Source organism: Musca vetustissima, unplaced genomic scaffold, assembly GCF_032173495.1.
Source record: "Musca vetustissima isolate MV318-11 ecotype Yass unplaced genomic scaffold, APGP_CSIRO_Mvet_v1 utg97638, whole genome shotgun sequence".
NCBI classification, from domain to species: domain Eukaryota; kingdom Metazoa; phylum Arthropoda; class Insecta; order Diptera; family Muscidae; genus Musca; species Musca vetustissima.
This window is the reverse complement of record NW_026885830.1, coordinates 5,175-26,066: the sequence shown is the minus strand read 5'-3', so window position 1 is coordinate 26,066 and position 20,892 is coordinate 5,175. Positions and strand designations below refer to the sequence as shown.

Here is a 20,892-nt window from a genome sequence, read left to right as displayed (position 1 = left end):
ACAAGGCGTGGATTTTTTAAAGAATATTTTTTTAAGGTTTGTAATGTAAAAGACTATGAGAGTTACAAGGATGCCGATTTAATTTATTTTTCAAATATTAATTACATTCAAATAAATGCAAAAATACGTATTCTCTCAATGTTATTGCTTTGTTTTTATTTCACTTGAGCAAATCAAAAATTTGATAAATGGGAAAATAATGTTTTCAATGTCCCAGTTTTCCGCATTGCAATCGTAATCCAAAGAGATTCAGTACATTTTCTTGTCATAAAATTTGTTTTGCAATAAACCACTCTTTTCTGAATTTAATGATGTGCTATGATTGATGCAACTATTTTGTTATTCTACTACTGATTGATTACAGTATTGAAAAATATATGAATATGTGTGGATATGTGGTATCCTGGAAGACAAGTGACATTGTTTTTATTTTTTCATGAAATTCCTTAGAAGTTTTCAATTTAAAAAAAAAATATATTATTTTGTTTTCCTCATTTTTCGTCATTCATGCCAACGGAATTGAATTGATTTCAGGACAATAACCATGGTTACGACAAACTGTTACTTCGACCTCTGGCCAATAGATATGCCAAGTTAAGTGATATGAATTTCCTTGATTGTAAATGACAGCCAACAGAAGGAATGGTACAAAATGAAAACAGTTAAATGTCAAACCAGCATATAGAGAGAGATACATTACACTGTTATTGCATTTGCCGGGTAGTTGTTGTTTTTTTAAGTGCGTATTTTAAAATACAGGCATGGTAAAATAAAGAGCAATATTCGAAATATTTTTTTTTTTTTTTTTTTGAAATTGGATTAGTGTAAAATTTAATATAGATGTGTCGTCCTTATATAGATGTAGTTCACAATTTTTAAGTCAATGTTCCCCAAGGATTCCACATATGTTTTTTTTTCCAAATTCTCTGCTATTTTATTTTGCACTACTGTCCTTTCCTTTTACTGTTATTGTCATTGACTCGGTGTACAATAAATTTTACATTTTATTTTTTTTACAGTTGGTCATTATTTTTTGTTGTAAAATAAATGCACACTCTTCCACACACACACACACACTGTCATCAAGTCAACTTTTCAGCCAATTTATTAAGCAGGACACCAGCAGTCAGTTTATTGAAAGCGAAATTTTTCAAGGGCCAATCCAGGCGTGGATTTATTAAGTATTTTTCAAATTGTTGTTTTTGCCATATTGTTGGCAACAATTTATTAAATCGAAATTTTTTCAAACAAATTGATGGCGTGGATTGTTTTAAAATATTTTTCAAGGGCCAACTGAGGCGTGGATTTATTTTAGAAATATGAGAAAAGGGATCTGAAGTGTATAGCCCTTGAAAAAATTTATTTCAGAAATTTACGCCATTTGCTTACTTACTTTGCTGGCATGTTACAGAACGGTTGTTCCATAAGCCGAGCTTAAAAAAGATTTCCAAGCGCATCGGTCTTGTGCACAGTTTTTCCAGTTTGAAAGACCACGTTCGAATGTTTTTTTCTACTTGGCCTTTCCATCTGATTCGTGGCCTTCTCCTTCTACGAGAACCATCAGTAGGCTCGCTTTTATATGCCTTTTGAGCTGTGGCATTCTCATTCATTCGCACAACATGGCCTAGCTATCGTAGTCGCTGCAGCTCACGACTGTCTATGTCGGTGTATAAATTGTAAAGCTCGTGGTTCATTCGACGACGATATTCACCGTCGACGCAGATCGGCCCGTAGATCTTGCGGAGAATTTTTCTTTCAAACACCCCAAGAGCTGTCTCATCTGCTTGCGCAAGCACCCATGCTTCAGATCCATATTACAACACGGGTAGTATCAGCGTCTTGTAGAGTGTGAGTTTGGTCTGGCGGAAGGTGGCCTTGCTTTTGGGTTGTTTGCTCAGACCATAGTAGCATCGGTTGGCCATCACTAACCTTCTCCGAATTTCAAAACTGATGTCATTCGTTTTATTTATGGCGGTACCAAGGTATATAAAATCTTTGACTACCTCGAATCTGTAGTTCTCAAGTTCCACAGTTGGTCCGAGTCTACTGGACATCTTGCGCGTTGATACCATCAGCTTGGTCTTTTCGCCGTTTACTGCCAGACCCACTTTGTCAGACTTCATCTCAATTTGTTCAAAGGTGGCTGTTACCGCTCTCAATGTTCGACCCACTATGTCGATGTCATCGGCGTAGGCGAGTAACATTTGTTGTTTGGTGTACAAAATGCCATTTCTGTTCACTTTTGCGTCTCTTATGAGCTTTTCCAGCAGGATGTTGAAAAGGTCACACGACAAACTATCACCGTGTCTGACTCCTCGTTCGGGGCTCCGAGAGGTCCTTTCTGACTTTAACTGCTGACCTAGTGCCACTTAAAGTTATCCTGTATAGCCGTATTAACTTTGCAGGAATGCCAAACGCAGACATGGCTTTATACACCTGTGAACGGATAGGGCTATCGAATGCGGCTTTATAGTCGACGAATAGGTGGAATGTGTCGATGTGTTTTAGTAGGTTTTTCCAGGATTTGGCGCATAGTGCAAATCTGGTCAATGGCGGATTTGCCATGTTTGAAGTGGCATTGGTATGGTCCAATAATGTCATTGACCATTGGCTTCAGTCGTTCACACAGTACGTTGGATAGCACTTTATATGCGATAGGAAGGGGACTTATTCCTCTATAGTTGGCACATATCGTCTTGTCTCCTTTTTTTTGTGCACGGGACACAGGATGATGAGGTTCCAATTATTGGACATGCATTATTCTAGCCAAATTGTACTAATCACCTGGTGCATGCTCCTTATCAGCATCTGACCACCAGTCTTGAATAGTTCGACTTGTACACCATCGGCACCTGCTGCTTTATTATTCTTCAGCCGATTGATTGTTATTCTGACCTCATCTTGGCTAGGTGGTATACACTCTATACCGCCATCTATTATTGGTTCTGGGGTATCCTCTTCACCGCTACTATTTGATACCAGAAGTTCTTCAAAATGTTCCTTCCAGATCCTCAGCACGCTGTATGTATTTGTCACCAGGTTTCCTTCTTCATCTCTACAGGAGGATGTGTCTGCACCAAAACCTTCGGTTTGGTGTTTCACTTGTTGGTAAAATTTGCGGACTTCATTCTGACTCCTGTACATCTCGATTTGGTCACGCTCACGTTTTTCTTGTTCTTTCTTCTTTTTTCTGAAAATACCTTTCTCATCTCTCCTTTTCTCCCGATAGTTCTCAATCGCATTACGTGTTGCTACCGTCCGCAGGGGTGCCCTATACGCTGGGTTTTTTCATATCAGTAGCATTACGGCACTCCTGATCGTACCACGGATTTCTTGATGAAGGTCTTTGGTATCCAAGTGTTGCTTTCGCTGCAGTTTGTAGGGAGTGGGCAATTCTCTGCCATTGTGCTTCTATATTATTATCGGGACAAGGGGTGCTTTCGTCACGCAGTTGGGTAAGTTGAACGAAGTAGGCTTCTGCTATCTGTTGTGTTTGCAGTTTTTCGACTGCAAATTTTCGTGTTACATTAGATCGCACCTTTGCTGCAACAGTAAGACGGGTGCGTACCTTGGCTGCCACAAGGTAATGGTCCGAATCGATGTTCGCTCCTCGGATCGATCGGACGTCTAAAAAACTGGATGAATGCTTTGCGTCTATCACAACTGATCGATTTGATTTCTCGTTATTCGATCGGGAGAAATCCAAGTGGCCTTGTCGAGATGCTTGAATTTGGTGCTGCTAACTACCATGTTTTTTGCTGTCGCGATGCCAATCAACCTCATGCCGTTGTCTGATGTTTCTGAATTTTCCGACGGTGGGATAGATTTTTCCTTCCGCCAAAGCGAAAACTGCGCCTATTCTGTACAACGTGCACACATTCCAAGTGCAGATTCGCAGATCGTGGCCCTTTATACATTTACGAGCGTCGTCAACATTAGGGGGGTTTGGTTTTATTTTTCTTTGTTTTTTCATAGCAGGAGGGGTTTTCCGAGAGTTGGTAACTAACCCGACGCCTCAACCCATTTTTTTATAGTTCTTATTTGTGAAATCGCGGCACATATTAGCTCACTATTTCATTGGGTGATGAAAATAGCTCCCCAGGTGGCACCACGGGGAAGTCATTGTCCACAATTGAGATGAAAGGAGGACCAAGATAAGCCAGGACTTCGCCATGTTAAATACAATCAGAGCCGGTGTTTGGTATCTATCATCCCCTAAACCACCCACGCCTTGTTTTGGAGCTTGAAAAAAATATTCTTTAAAAAAACCACGCCTTGTTTTGGTGCTTGAAAAAAATATTCTTTAAAAAAACCACGCCTATTGGAGACCTTGAAAAAATATTCTTTAAAAAATCCACGCCTATTGGAGACCTTGAAAAAATATTCTTTAAAAAATCCACGCCTATTGGAGACCTTGAAAAAATATTCTCCACGCCTTAATAAATCCACGCCCATTGGAGACCTTGAAAAAATATTTTTTGAAGATACACGCCTATTGTAGACCTTGAAAAAATATTCTTTAAAAAATCCACGCCTATTGGAGACCTTGAAAAAATATTCTTTAAAAAATTCACGCCTATTGGAGACCTTGAAAAAATATTCTTTAAAAAATTCACGCCTATTGGAGACCTTGAAAAATATTCTTTAAAAAATCCACGCCTATTGGAGACCTTGAAAAAATATTCTTTAAAAAATCCACGCCTATTGGAGACCTTGAAAAAATATTCTTTAATAAATCCACGCCTATTGGAGACCTTGAAAAAATATTCTTTAATAAATCCACGCCTATTGGAGACCTTGAAAAAATATTCTTTAATAAATCCACGCCTATTGGAGACCTTGAAAAAATATTCTTTAATAAATCCACGCCTATTGGAGACCTTGAAAAAATATTCTTTAATAAATCCACGCCTATTGGAGACCTTGAAAAAATATTCTTTAATAAATCCACGCCTATTGGAGACCTTGAAAAAATATTCTTTAATAAATCCACGCCTATTGGAGACCTTGAAAAAATATTCTTTAATAAATAAACGCCTATTGGAGACCTTGAAAAAATATTCTTTAATAAATCCACGCCTATTGGAGACCTTGAAAAAATATTCTTTAATAAATCCACGCCTATTGGAGACCTTGAAAAAATATTCTTTAATAAATCCACGCCTATTGGAGACCTTGAAAAAATATTCTTTAATAAATCCACGCCTATTGGAGACCTTGAAAAAATATTCTTTAATAAATCCACGCCTATTGGAGACCTTGAAAAAATATTCTTTAATAAATCCACGCCTATTGGAGACCTTGAAAAAATATTCTTTAATAAATCCAAGCTTGTGTTGGTCCTTGAAAATTATTATTTAAAAATCCACTCCTCTATTAGTCCTTGAATTGTCTTAGTTTTCTGAAATTTAATAAGAATAATCCTTAACTGCTTAAGGCCAAATAAATAGCCAAATTTAAAATTTAATCCAAAAGCCACTCCAACCTCTGTCAAAGAACAACAAATTAACTCTTTTAGAAATCCGGCACACTGCCATGCCTCAGAAATATTCAAATATTCATGTTCATTGGGTCGTATGAGTGACAAATTAGAAGAAAATTCACACATGTTACTCATCCGTCACCTGGGACGGCAATAAATTCTTAGGTCAAACGAACATCTTGCAGGCAGACAGACAAATTTGTAACCGTATTTAGGCAAATGAGTTCTGTTGAAAATAGAGGTAAGAAAGAATGAAAGAAAAATTATTATTATTATCCTTCAAGGAACATAGAACTAAATTATGTACAACACACACACGCACATACATTCACATGTGACTCCTTGGTATTGATGCAAATCACAACAACGAGAACGAAAAATTATTGAGAAAATTTAATATGCACTCAAGACAAGCAGTAAAATATCAAGGGTATAGAACCAACGGCAAGGTCAAAGAGATGATGACGTTCATGCCAAGCTAAAAGCCAATCCATTTCGAATACCTTAAATTTTGTTTTGTGCAGCATGAAAAGAAGTCAAGACCTTGTTTCGTATTGTTTATGGATGTGTGGATTTTATTTTCGTTTTGTCTTTCTTTGTTATTTCATTCAAAGGGAGTCCTTAATCGTATATTAGAGTTAGACACTAAATGAGAATACATTTGTTTGGCTATCTTCAAGGGTAGAGCACACTCACACATTCACCAAAAACTACGAGATAAAAAACTAACACAAATACAAACAAGTTACAATTTTTTTTCTTTCGTGGGTTAGACTTTTTTGTTACTTTCTTTTGGTTCTGCTCGATTTTTTTCTTTGTAAGGATGCGTCATTTACACACAATTTGAAAGGACATTAGCTAGCATCAATACTGAGACGATTTGAATCACGAAGTGGAGGATAAGTTTCGATGACTGTTTGTTTATTTTCGATTTTTTGGCTCGTGCTGTGCAAAATTTATACGCCTGGATGTTGGTACACGTTTTTGGGCAATTCTTTTTTTTTAGCTTCTGCTTGCCACCATTAACAAGGATAATGAAAACCGTTTGTGTTTTGTATATTGGTGTAATTTACACACACATTTTGCTTGTTAACTTTTAGTTTTGTACTGCCAGACAACGGAGGACACGTGTATGTTTAGAGTTTTTTTCAAACTTGAACTTTTTCTACAACAAAATCTGATTTCAAAATCCGGTTAAGTGGCAGAATTTTGTATTTTGAAAATAGCATTACTTTACAAGAATATCATAAATCAGGAAAAAAATACGGTTATATGAAAATAACCCATAAAAGAACCCCAAAATTGAGCTCTTCATATTTTCTGCTAAGCCTATTACCCCTTTTGACCCCATTTGTTTAAATTTGTTTTTTTTTAAATAAGTATGATTAAGTTTGTATTCAGGAAAAAAGGTTAACATTTTCTGCCTAATATCCCTATGTGATTTGCATGAATGCATGTAACGAATACAGGAACACACCTGTGTGTGTGTGTGTGTGGATGTTCTTGGTACATAACTGATGTTGTTCCTTGTAGGTTGATGATAAAGGAAAAGAACGGTACCTTATTAATCTTACAAATTGCCTACAAGATGCCTGACCCCACAATTTATTATTAACTCAGGTGATGGATGAGTAACACGTTCAACAAACATATGGCACATGAAATTGGACAAAAAACCCGCGCTCATTGTCCAATATATACTTAAAAAAGCAGTGAGCGGAGCAGTATAGTCGGACGGGGCCGACCATATGATACCCTACACAAAATACGTTTCAAAAATTCGAATATATTTTTTAAAAAATCTGCCTATATAAGGGTCTTCTTTATTCTTATATATAACGAATTTGTTTTCATCAAAAATTTGATCATATGTGTAGAGGTACTGGAAGAAGTTCCCCTATATATGTTGGATTAACAAATTTTCATAATGTTGACACTTCATGTGGGAGATACATACGATATTTCCTATCTTGGAAATTATCGTGCGTACCAGGCAGATAGTCAAGCAGTTAGACAAACGGACGTACATTTATAAAACCATTCGAAATTGTTTGAAATGGATTTGGCCAGAAGAAACATAGGATCTAAAACCAATATTTCGAAAAGTCGTTAAAGGGGAGGACATCTTTATGGGCCTTTTATTGACGAGAGAAATAATTTGATCTTTCCATTGAATTCCTGGTCTTCCTCTTCTGCGTGGAAAATCAGTAGGCTCGCTTTTATATGCCCTTTGAGCTGGGACATCCTCATCCATTCGCAAAAAATGGCCTAGCCACCATAGTTGTTCATAAAAATATGAACATGCTCGGCTTCATTCATTTCATTTTATGATCACTTCACATTTATGCATTTCATAAACGATGTTCAAGTGGTTTTATGATAAGTGGCCAATGCAGTAACAAGACCTGTGTGTGTGCGCTGATAATAAAGAATCAATAGAAGTCCACACACAAAGATATTCGTGCGCTCATTTGATGTAAACAAATGAACGCAACCCCTGTGTGCACTGTTACCGCTCTCAATGTTCGACCCATTATGTCGATGTCATTGGCGTAGGCGAGGTTCACCTTCTACTCTCGTATGACCTTTTCCAGCAGGATGTTAAAAAGGGATGTTAAAGGGCTCCGAGAGGTCCTGCTGATCTTGTGCCAGTTAAGTTATCCTGTATAGCCGTATTAATTTTGCAGGAGTGGCAAATGCAGACGTGACTTTAAATACCTCTTAACGGATAGGGTGTTGAATACAGATTTATGGTCGACGAATAGGAGAAATGTGTCGATGTGTATTTTGGTGGATCTTTACCAGAATTGGGCGCAGAGTGAAAATCTGGTCAATGATAGATTTGCCGGGCCTGAAGCCGCATTGGTATGGTCCAATAACGTCATTGACCATTGGCTTTAATCGTTCACACAGCACACTGGATAACACTTTATAAGCGATGGGAAGAAGGCTAATTTCTCTATATATGGCACATATCGTCTTGTCTCCTTTTTTGTGCACGGGACACAGGATGCTGAGGTTTCAATCATTGGGCATGCATTCCTCTAGCCAAATTGTACTAATCACCTGGTGCATGCTCTTGACCAGCATCAGACCACCAGTCATGAATAGTTCAGCTGGCAACCCATCGGCACCTGCTGTTTTATTGTTCTTGAGCCGATTAATTGCTTTTATGACCTCATCTAGGTTAGGTGGTATACACTCCATACCGTTATATCTTATTGGTTCTGAGGAAACTTCTTCACCGCCACCTCAGAACTTCTTCTTCCAGATCCTCAGCACGCTGTATGTATCTGTCACCAGGTTTCAATCTTCATCTCTACAAGAGGATGTGCCTGCACCAGAGACTTCAGTTTTGTGTTTTACTCGTTGAAAACATTTCCGGACTTCATTCTGACTCCTGTACATCTCGATTTGATCACGCTCACGGTTTTTTTCATTCTTCTTTTTTTCTGAAAACACGATTCTACTCTTTACATTTCTTCCGACAATTCTTCATCACATTACGTGTTGCTACTGTCTGCAAGGTTGCCCTATATGCTGCGTTTTTCACATCAGTAAAATTACGACACTCCAGATGGTACCAGAGGTTTATTGATGGTAGTCTTTGGTACCCAAGATTTGCTTTTGCTGCAGTTTGTAGGGAGTGGGTAATTCTTTGCCATTGTGTTTCTATGTTATTATCGGGACAAGGATTGTTTTCGTCAAGCAGGTGGGCAAGTGGAGCGGAGTAGACTTCTGCTACATGTTGTGTTTGCAGCTTCTCGACATCGAGTTTCCGTTTTAAATAAATTCGCATCTTTGCTTCTACATTAAGACGGTTGCGAACCTTGCCTGATACAAGGTTCTACATTAAGACGAAATGATATTCACTGCTCGGATCGATATTCGCTGCATAAATTCTTTCAGTCTATCACAACATGATCAATTTGATTTCTCATTGCTTGATCAGGAGAAATCCAGATGGCCTTGGGTATATCGAGATGCTTGAATCTGGTGCTGCTAACTACCATATTTTTTGCTGCCCCGAAGTCAATTAACCTCATGCCGTTGTCGGATGTTTCTTCATGGAAGCTGAATTTTGCGACGGTAGGACCAAAACTATTTTCCTATCTGATTTTTGCATTAAAATCTCCTAACAGAATGTTAATGTCATAGTAAGGGCAGCGGTCATATGATTTTTCTAGGCGTAATATTATTTTTTGGTCTGCTCATCTTTGTCTTCGGTTAGAGCATGGACGCAAAAAAGACTGAATTAGAATAAATTCACTTTTATATTATAGCAATTCGCTCATCTACTGAATTTTGAGACGAGGTCTTTTATTGTCCTCTTAACCATAAATCCGCAGCCAAATTCATGTCTCGTTTCATGGCAGCTATAATACAGTGCGTAAGTAAATCAGATGATTACGCACTATATTACATCGCATTTCCTGTAAGCACATTCCAAGTATAGATTCGCAGATCGGGGTCTTTCATACGTTACGTAGGTAGTAACCGATTTCATCCAAATCTGCAGGTTGTACTATTTCTTTCAAACTAAGTTCAAGTTCGAAGGTGGGGAAAATCGGTTCACTCCTTCGGGAGTGGTAAAAATTGTGTTTAACATAATTTTATAATATCATGCGAACGGACTATCCGATTTGAGCCAAACTTTACACAACCTATTATATTTATCAAAACGTAGATCCAGTTGGGTACCTTCTTCTGGTACCTCAATATTTTATAAACAGGTAAATTTAATTCGAAGCGAATTGAATAACCGATTTGATCAACATTAAATCCTAAACCATTTCGATAAAAAACATATACCTAATATAAAGCGAATAGTAAAACATGTAGTAATTCCAAAGAGCATAGGCTGGCGGTATACACCCGTCGACCACACCCACTGACACTTTTTTACTTCTTCTTTAATTTAATTAAAAAAGAAAATATATATTTTTTAAGTAAGTAAATGGAGTAGTATTGCCGGACTTCACCGATAACTACACATCACCGATAACTGCACGTATCATCTTTAAAATTCATCCTGAACTTGCTAAATTTATGAACGATATGCGCGATATTTGTATGTGCGATAATGTTATTAAGTATTACACGGAAATATGCAGATTCTTGTAATTTTATAAGTAAATTCGCACATTCGTGTAGGAACATCGGTATAATTGATATTTAAAGTATTTAAAATTTTTCTTTAATAAATCCACGCCACCTATATACCTTAAAAAAAGTAGTAACTTCACCTGCATGTGACCACCTGAAACCACCCGCAAGGTAAAATATAATTTTAAATTGTCCTTAAAAAATCGTTTTTTTTTTTAATTTGGTCCTTAAAAAGTATACTTTAAAAATTCCCGACCTTTGTTATAAAATCCACGTCATTGGGATTGAATGAAATTAAAGTAGAAACCAAACTTTTTGTGCAATCAGACATTTCCCCCCTTTGGTTTCTTTGTGGCTAATGTAAATATACAAATATAAATTCTAGACATTTTTGAATTAAATTTAAAAGTTTATCGAACTTTTTCGGATTTAACATTTTTCTTTGTGGCTTTATTTGTCCTTGATTGTATCGCCCTAAAAGGGGTAGTATTAAAAGTTAAAAAAGAAAAAAATACTTGTTAATATTTATTTGAAAAAAGTTAAGTTTAAATGTCTGTCAATGACATGGTCCACTGTACTGAACTGAAACCTTTTAGAGTATTTTTAATAATGAAAAGACTTAATTATGTTTTTAGAACAATATGTTTATTACGTGTTTAAATTACAAACCCCCAAAAATGTATTTCTTAAACAATACCTTAAGAAGTTGCTTTGTGTTTCCTTTAATCAGGTTACCTTCGGTGTTCATTGACATTCGCAAAATTCCTACACGTTGGCTTTTACTTAGGCCTTAAATAGAAATGATGGATGTTAAGACTGTTTTGGGTTCAGTTAAGAAATTAATATTTGACATAAAATAATTTATCCTCCCGCACCAGCTAAAAACGTACAAAAGTGATTGAGAAAGCTTGCGTTTTAATTTTTTACACTCTTCCCATTCTCCCCATCCTTCCTTGGGACATTCACCTTTTATTTTTACTGCAAAATTTTGCCATTAACTTCCCCCTTCTTTAAATTATTCTCAGACTACTTTCTTTGAATTATTTTTCCAAACTTCGATTAACTGGTGGCATCATAATTTTATGGAAATTGTTCAAGCATTTTGAATGTTAATGAAATTCACTTAATTTCGTATTAGGAGCACCACCCATAAATTATTAATCGTTTGCAATGGCTGACCGCCATTTGTGCGGAAAATTTAAACTAATTTGTAAAGTTAATAAACAATTTCAAGTATATTTTTGGTTTAGTAATTATTGAATTAGCTTGGCGATGTACAAACTTTTGATTGAAAATTAATTAGGCTTGAAGTGCTCACGGTTTACAGAGATTTAATGAAGTAATTGCCTAGGCGGATTTTTAAAGACATATTTTTTCCGACCTACCAAAGGCGTGGATTTTTAAAGACATATTTTTTCCGACCTACCAAAGGCGTGGATTTTTAAAGACATATTTTTTCCGACCTACCAAAGGCGTGGATTTTTAAAGACATATTTTTTCCGACCTACCAAAGGCGTGGATTTTTAAAGACATATTTTTTCCGACCTACCAAAGGCGTGGATTTTTAAAGACATATTTTTCATTTCAATGATGGTGGACAATGCGAAAAATTTTTTTTAGAAATAATGTTCTACCAAGGTCACATTACCTTTCAATTAATTCCAATGACATTGAAGTCGCCTAATCCACTTGTCATTAATTACGAAAATTTGTCGATGCATTAACCCTGCTCTAATTCGTCTGCAAACACATTTGCTCATTGTTCTCCTTAACCTTGAAGATACAAAGTACTTCATCATTTGCCGTGCCAATGAATTTCACTTTCGCGATAAGTGCACCTTAGACACTGAGCCTGAGGAAAATGAAAACCTTTCAAGAGGTATTACTCACTGACGGCATTGGCATTTATTTTCCAAACATCTCTACCACCAGATGACGATAAGAAACGACAAATGCAGAGGTTCTCATTTTTTTATCGATTTGATTTCACAATTTGGTTTTGTTATTCGCCAGCCAGCTCAGGGGAGTTGTTGCTGTTCATTTGCGTAGCCTTCTTCAGGTTATGCTCATGCACGATTGCCAAGTGTAAATACGCAATTGTTTTAGTAGCGAACAATTGAAGGAGAGAACCTGAAGAAGGAGTCCTTGTTCCTTATGATGTTTTTCCTGTGGCGCAAAGGTATTGGTCCTTCTGTGTCTGTGTTTGCGATTTGTTCACCTTTTGTTTTACCTTGTACATGGATGGCTTATTGGGTAATTTTATCATGTTAACATCATCAGCATATTTTGTTGTTGGCGGTGGTGGAGGACGACAACGACAATGACACTGTCGATGATGATGGCTCCGCTACTTTACACTGCAGTACGGTGTCAATCAGAATGCGTCAATGCGTATCTCTTTACAATTTAATGTGCGTGTGTAGGAGGAAAACCGTAATGGCAATGTTCAATGGAAATGAATGCGAATGGTGACGGTGATGGTAATAAATGCGTTTGTCACCTCTATTGTCGTGGTCTTCTTTTTACCGTTTCTACATTTTTGTGACGTCTGAAGCAAAGTGGCATTCCTGAATAAAAATGTAAGGAGCCTTCATATTTAAATATGGTGAAATGCATATCTTTGAGTTTAGAGATTTAAAAGCAGTGCAAGTTTTTGAAGAATAGTTCTTTGGTCCTCTAAAAAAATATTTCTTTAAAAATCCACGCCTTTGTTTGGGTCCTCTAAAAAATATTTCTTTAAAAATCCACGCCTTGTAGTGGTCCTCTAAATAATATTTCTTTAAAAAACAACGCCTTGTAGTGGTCCTCTAAAAAATATTTCTTTAATAATCCACGCCTTGTAGTGGTCCTCTAAAAAAATATTTCTTTAAAAAACAACGCCTTGTAGTGGGGTCCTCTAAAAAATATTTCTTTAAAAATCCACGCCTTTGTTTGGGTCCTCTAAAAAATATTTCTTTAAAAATCCACGCCTTTGTTTGGGTCCTCTAAAAAATATTTCTTTAAAAATCCACGCCTTGTAGTGGTCCTCTAAAAAAATATTTCTTTAAAAATCCACGCCTTTAGTAGATCGTGAAAAACTTTTTTTAATCTTGATCTTTGGTAGATCTATGAAAACCACATACCCTTAGCTGATCCCCTAACAAAATATTTATTTTATAATTCAAAGCCTTTATTGGTCCTGACAAAAATATTCCTTTTTTAGATATTTAAGTCGTAAGCATTTTAAGCATAATTAATTTTCAATCTCAAATTTGTCCATCGATTGACTAATTCAAAAATTCTCAACCCAAAAATACTTGAAGAAGTTTATTAACTTTACAAATTAATACAAATATTCCGCACAAATGGCGGTCAACCATTGCCCAATATTTACAAACGATTAATAGTTTATGGGGGGTGCCTCCAATACGAAATTAACTGAATTACATTAGCATTGAAAATGCGGGAACAAATTCCTTAAAATTATGATGCCACCACTAAGCAGCAGTTAATCGAAGTTTTGAGAAGCATTTCAAAGAAAGTAGTCTGAGAATAATTTAAAGAAGAGAACATTTAAAATGAAGGACGAAAGGAAGGAATGATTAGGGTCTACAAAAATTAAAACACAAACATGCTCAAACCCCTTTCGGTACGCTTTTTAGCAGAAAGACGGGTATTAAATATTCATTTCTTTTCTGAGCCCCAAAAAAACCCTTAACATCCATCATTTCCAGTTTAGGCCTAAGTAAAACCGACGTGCAGGAATTTTGCGAATGTTAATGAACACCGAAAAAGAAACACGAAGAAGATCCTTAAGGTAATGTTTGAGGATTATTTGTGAGGGGTTTCTGTAATTTAAACATTTAATAAATAACTTGTTTTAAAAACATAATTATATCTTCTCATTAATAAAAAAAAAATAAAAAATATTCTAAAAGGTTTGGGTTTAATACAGTGGTGCATGTCGTCACCAGACATTAAAACTTGACTTTTTTTCAAATAAATATTAAAAAGTTTTTTTTTCTTTTTTAACATTTAATACAACCCCTTTCAAGGCCACACAATCAAGGACAAATAAAGCCACAAAGAAAAGTGTTAAATCAGAAAAAAAGTTCGATAAACTTTTAAATTTATTTCCAAGATGTCTACAATTTGCTTTTTGAATATTTAAATTAGCCACATAGAAGCCAAAAAAAAGGGGGAAATGTCTGATTGCACAAAATGTTTGTTTTCTATTTTAATTTCATTCAATCCGAAAATTCAAAACAAAAACATAAAACATTTGCCCGATTTAAATAAATAAAAACACAAATACAAATTTAAATGAGTTTTTATTAAAAAATTATTTTCTCATATAAAATATTTTCTAAAGAATTTCTTTTTTTTTCAACAACCAACAAAGACGTGGCGTAGGGGATGATAGATACCAAGCAACGGCTCTGATTGGCTTTAACAAGGCGAAGTCCAGGCTTATCTTGGTCCCTCTTTCATCTCAATTGTGGACACTGAACTCCCCACGGTGTCACCTGGGGGTGGCTATTTTCATCACCCGTTGAAATAGTGAGCTAATATGTGCTGCGTGTTCACCCATTAGAACTATAAAAAAGGGTTGAGGCGTCGAGTTATTTAACCACACTCGGAAAACCCCTCCTACTATGAAAAAGCAAATAAAAAGAAAACCAAAGAAAAAAAGAAAACCCTCCTAATACTGACAACCCCCGCAAACGTATAAAGAACCACGATCTGCGAATCTGCACTTGGAATGTGCGCACGTTGTACAGTACAGGCGCAGTTCTCGCTTTGGCGGATATACTCAAGAAGTACAAAGCCGATATTATTGCCCTACAGAAAATGCGATGAAAAGAGACAGGCATAAGTAAATCAGACGATTACGCACTGTAGCTGCCATGAAACGAGACATAAATTTGGCTGCGGATTTATGGTCAACAGGAGAATAAAAGACCTCGTCTCCAGCTTCACTCTAGTAGATGAGCGAATTGCTAAAATCCATATAAAAGCGAAGTTCTTCCACATCAGTCTCATTTGCGCCCATGCTCCGACCGAATATAAAGATGAGCAGACCAAAGACATATTTTATGAGCGCCTAGAAACAGCATATGAAATTCTGCTAGGAGATTTTAATGCAAAAATCGGAAGGGGAAATATCTTTGGCCCCACTGTCGGAAAATTCAGCCTTCATGAAGAAACATCCGACAACGGCATGAGGTTGATTGACTTTGCGGCAGCAAAAAACATGGTAGTTAGCTGCACCAGATTCAAGCATCTCGATATACACAAAGCCGTCTGGATTTCTCCTGACCGAACAACGAGAAATCAAACTGATCATGTTGTGATAGACGGAAGGCATTAATCCAGTGTATTAGACTTTCGATAGATCCGGGGAGTGAATATCAATTCGGACCACTACCTTGTAACAGCCAAGGTTCTCACTCGTCTTATTGTTGCAGCAAAGGTGCGATCTAACACAATACGGAAACTCGACGTCGAAAAGCTGCAACAACAACAGGTAGCCGAGGCTTACTCCACTCATCTTACCACCTGCTTGACGAAAGCACTTCTTGTCCCGATAATAGTATAGAAGCACAATGGTAAAGAATTGCCCACTCCCCACATACTGCAGCAAAATTCACTCTTGGGTACCAAAAACCTCCACCAAGAAACCCATGATACGATCAGGAGTGTCGTAATGCTACTGAACGCAGTGTATAGGACAACACGTAATGTGATGGAGAATTATCGGTAGAAAAGGAGAGAGGAGAAACGTGTTTTCAGAAAAAAGAAGAAAGAACAAGAATAACGTGAGCGTGAGCAAATCGAGATGTACAGGAGTCAGAATGAAGTTCGGAAATTTTACCAACGAGTAAAACACCAAACCGAAGGCTTTGGTGTAGGCACATCCTCCTGTAGAGATGAAGAAGGAAATCTCGTGACAGATACAGACAGAAGTGTTGAGGCTCTAGAAGGAGCATTTTGAAAAGATTCTGGTATCAAATAGTTGCGGTGAAAAAGATACCCCAGAACCAATAAGAGATGATGGTATAGAGTGTATACCACCTAGCCAAGATGAGGTAATAAAAGCAATTAATCTGCTCAAGAACAATAAAGCTGCAGCATCCGACGGATTACCAGCCGAACTATTCATGCATGTCCAATGATTGGAACTTCAGCATCATGTGTCCCGTGCACAAGAAAAAGGAGGCAAGACGACATGTGGCAACTATAGAGGAATTAGCCTTCTTTCCATCGCATATAAAGTGCTATCCAGGGTGCTGTGTGAACGACTGAAGCCAATGGTCAATGACATTATTGGACCATACCAAAGCGGCTTCAGACGTGGCAAATCCACCATTAACCAAATTTTCACTCTGTGTCAAATCCTGGAAAAGACCCACGAAAAACACATCGACACATACCACCTATTCGTCGACTATAAAGCCGCAATCGACTATAAAGCCTATCCGTTCAGAGGTATTTAAAGCAATGTCTACGTTCGGCATTCCTGCAAAATTAATACGTCTATGCAGGATAACTTTAAGTGGCTCAAGGTCAGCATTTAAAGTCGGAAAGGAACTATCGGAGCTCTTCAATACCGAACGAGGATTCAGACAAGGTGACAGTTTGTCGTGTGATCATTTTAAGATCCTGCTAGAAAAGGTCTTACGAGAGGTAAATGTGAACAGGAATGGCACTCTGTACACCAAACAACACATGTTACTCGCCTACGCCGATGACTTCGATATAATGGGTCGAACATTGCGAGCGCCATCAACAGCCACCTTTGAACAAATTGAGAATGAGTCTGCCAAAGTGCGCCTGGCAGCAAACGGCGACAAGACCAAGCTGATGGTATCAACGCGCAAGACGTCCAGTAGACTCGGCCCAACTGTGGAACTTGAGAACTACAGCTTCGAGGTAGTCAAAGACTTTATATACCTTGGTACCGCCATAAACAAAACGAATGACATCAGTTTTGAAATTCGGTGAAGGATTGTGATGGCCAACAGATGCTGCTATGGTCTATGTAAGCAGTTTAGAAACAAAGGCGTGGATTTTTAAAGAAATATTTTTCAAGGGTCCAACAAAGGCGTGGATTTTTAAAGAAATATTTTTCAGGGGTCCAACAAAGGCGTGGATTTTTAAAGAAATATTTTGCAAGGGTCCAACAAAGGCGTGGATTTTTAAAGAAATATTTTTCAGGGGTCCAACAAAGGCGTGGATTTTTAAAGAAATATTTTTCAGGGGTCCAACAAAGGCGTGGATTTTTAAAGAAATATTTTTCAGGGGTCCAACAAAGGCGTGGATTTTTAAAGAAATATTTTTCAGGGGTCCAACAAAGGCGTGCATTTTTAAAGAAATATTTTTCAGGGGTCCAACAAGGCGTGGATTTTTAAAGAAATATTTTTCAGGGGTCCAACAAAGGCGTGGATTTTTAAAGAAATATTTTTCAGAGGTCCAACAAAGGCGTGGATTTTTAAAGAAATATTTTTCAGGGGTCCAACAAAGGCGTGGATTTTTAAAGAAATATTTTTCAGGGGTCCAACAAAGGCGTGGATTTTTAAAGAAATATTTTTCAGGGGTCCAACAAAGGCGTGGATTTTTAAAGAAATATTTTTCAGGGGTCCAACAAAGGCGTGGATTTTTAAAGAAATATTTTTCAGGGGTCCAACAAAGGCGTGGATTTTTAAAGAAATATTTTTCAGGGGTCCAACAAAGGCGTGGATTTTTAAAGAAATATTTTTCAGAATTAAATGAGAGGCTTACAAGGGAAGTCTGATGGGAATCACCCAATAGTCACAACCATACAATGACATCGAACATGTCGTATGCTTTGCAATGCTTTAACAAATTTTAAACGATAAACTTACCGAGAGAGCGAATATTTCCAGAAATTATTTTCAAAATCTCCCAATGGATCTTAATGCGTGTGTCCAACACAATCATATCAGTTTTCCATAATTTATTGTGGAAATTGATTGGCTAACCCTGACTTACAATCATCATCACCCAAATCATCATTGGTTCCCAGGACCGCATCTCCCGCAGCATTGGTGCTAATACCCAGTAGTTCAGCCATATCAAAATCACTATCCGAACTACCAAATGAACTGTCATTTTCCATATCTTGACTTTCCGATTTTTTCCACAATTAATTTCATTTCTTTAAAGCAGCAGCGGCAGCATTCATCAAAGCGGTACCCTTACGACCACGTCCAGTGGTGGGACGCATACGTGAGGTGGCAGTACCGGGTCGTTTATTTGAAGCCGTTGTGGTTTTTCGTTGCACCAACCTCATCGGGAATGTCATTTTCCAACCCTGAATTACCCTCCAAACGTGGTTCATCATCATCATCGGCCAATAGGCCCTCCGGTGTGAAAGGCATTGAATTTTTATTTGACTTTTACACAAGAGGCGAGGATATGGGAGAGGATCTCTTCGTGCGAGCCTTATACTGAGCCCGCAGTGCATTAAGTATGTTCACACAACCTCATTTATTGTAGAAAATATTGTTGGAAGAGATTTTTCAGTTCCTTTTCCATATTCCTAAAATTCTTCATGTATGAGCTAGACGAATTTTCTGCAAAGCTTCCAGACGTTGTTTGGTCCTCTCCAATTCCGCCTTCTTCCTTTGCAGCTTAGAGTGTAGGGAATTTAGCTCCACACCAACATTTTCCAATTGTACTCGATTTTATTGCAGTTTTAGCTGGGCAGAGGCCACTGCATGTTTAAGGGTTCTCTCCACTGCAGCCAGTTCCATGGGCCTATGGGCCTGGGTTAAAACGTGCCTCTTTATTATTTATTTCCTTTTGCAGCAGTTCATAGAGAACAGCTCCTCTTTGGGTTAAATATGAGGAGAGCTCTCGAGCTCGACGTAAATCCTCAATTTTATCACCAATATCCACTTGATTTAGGCTACGATAATTATCTCCTTCTTCCTCACCATCCTCCGTGGAGCAGTTCATACAGAATAGCTCCCCTTTGGGTTAAATCTGAGGAGAGTTCTCTGGATTGGCGCAAATCTTCAATTTTATCACCAATATCTACTTGATTGAGGTTACGATAATTATCTCCTTCTTCCTCACCATCCTCCGTGGATGCGGGTGCAATTAGTAGATGGGTGATTTTTTACAATTCTCCTGCGGTCATCGCAGAGGCAGCACCCAACTTACGTGAATTCAATTTGATGGCTGATTTGGTTACGAAACACTCAGTTGCTGAACGTATCAGCAGGACTCTATCTGTAACTGCACCGGGTAATACAGCTCCTGGTTCCGATAGGCCAGCTAGACATTGCAGAACATCAACCACCACATACTAGGAGGTCAAACAGGCAAAGTTGGAAGAAAGGGCTTATAAAGGAAATGAGGATAGCCCATCAGTTTAAAGGCTTAGGCAAATCTAGGGATACCCTTCACCATTTTCAAATTCTATTATAGTCGATTTATCCCGAACCTCATTGAAGGACATTTTTCAATTTTTTTTTTTTTAACGACTTTGTTCCTTGAAAAACTTCCTTTTAAATGACTGTGGATGCCTTCAATTATCCAGTTATTCCTTCTCATCACCTTTTCTTTGTGCACCTTTTACCACCAATCTTGGTCAGGGATGGTCCGTGTGACGAATTTTTTGGTTTTTGACTGTCAAAAAGGTGTAAACCAGCGTTTATACCTGTATAAAATGTAATAAATGTAGTAAACGTCATTTATTTCAATATTATCAGCATATACAGTTATTTTCAAGAATACATATTATTTTACATATATCACTATACCTTGCTAGAACTGGTAAAAATTTCTAAATTTTTTTTGAGAAGAAAATTTTGAAATTTTATGTTAATTTGAGTTAAGCATGCGTAATATACAGATTGATTAATGGAAATAGCTATTTTGTCAAAAACCTAATGGATTTGGGTAGGTTTCCGACGTTTCTGACGTATGTATTATACGTCGGAAATGTATGTCATTTACGTCACTGTTTCTGACAGGCCATCTCTGCTCTTGGTAGTGGTTTTTGTAATGGTTGCTAGGTAACCAGCGTTTTCCTCATCCCCACAGTGTAATCGCTTTTGAGGGGTTGTTGGCGAACGATTGCCTACCAGAATCAACTGGTGGCATTCTGTATGTTCGACAAGAATTTTCAGAAAAATTATGCCCATAGCGAATTGCTTCTTGGGGTTGGGTAACTTTTGTTACTGAAAGCTTAACTACGGTAAGGACTTGGTTCGTTCCAAAACATGTTTGATCTGTAAAGCGATTTCACACTAAATTTGTTTATAAAGACACATGTAAATAATCTGGTATTACAA

The 20,892-nt window shown here is 37.3% G+C and overlaps 1 pseudogene; it reads right to left on the bottom strand.

Annotated features, from left to right (window-relative positions):
* Positions 1-18,740: 18,740 nt before the first annotated feature.
* Positions 18,741-19,943, bottom strand: LOC133333131 (clusterin-associated protein 1 homolog; annotated as a pseudogene).
* Between the last annotated feature and the right edge of the window lie 949 nt (positions 19,944-20,892).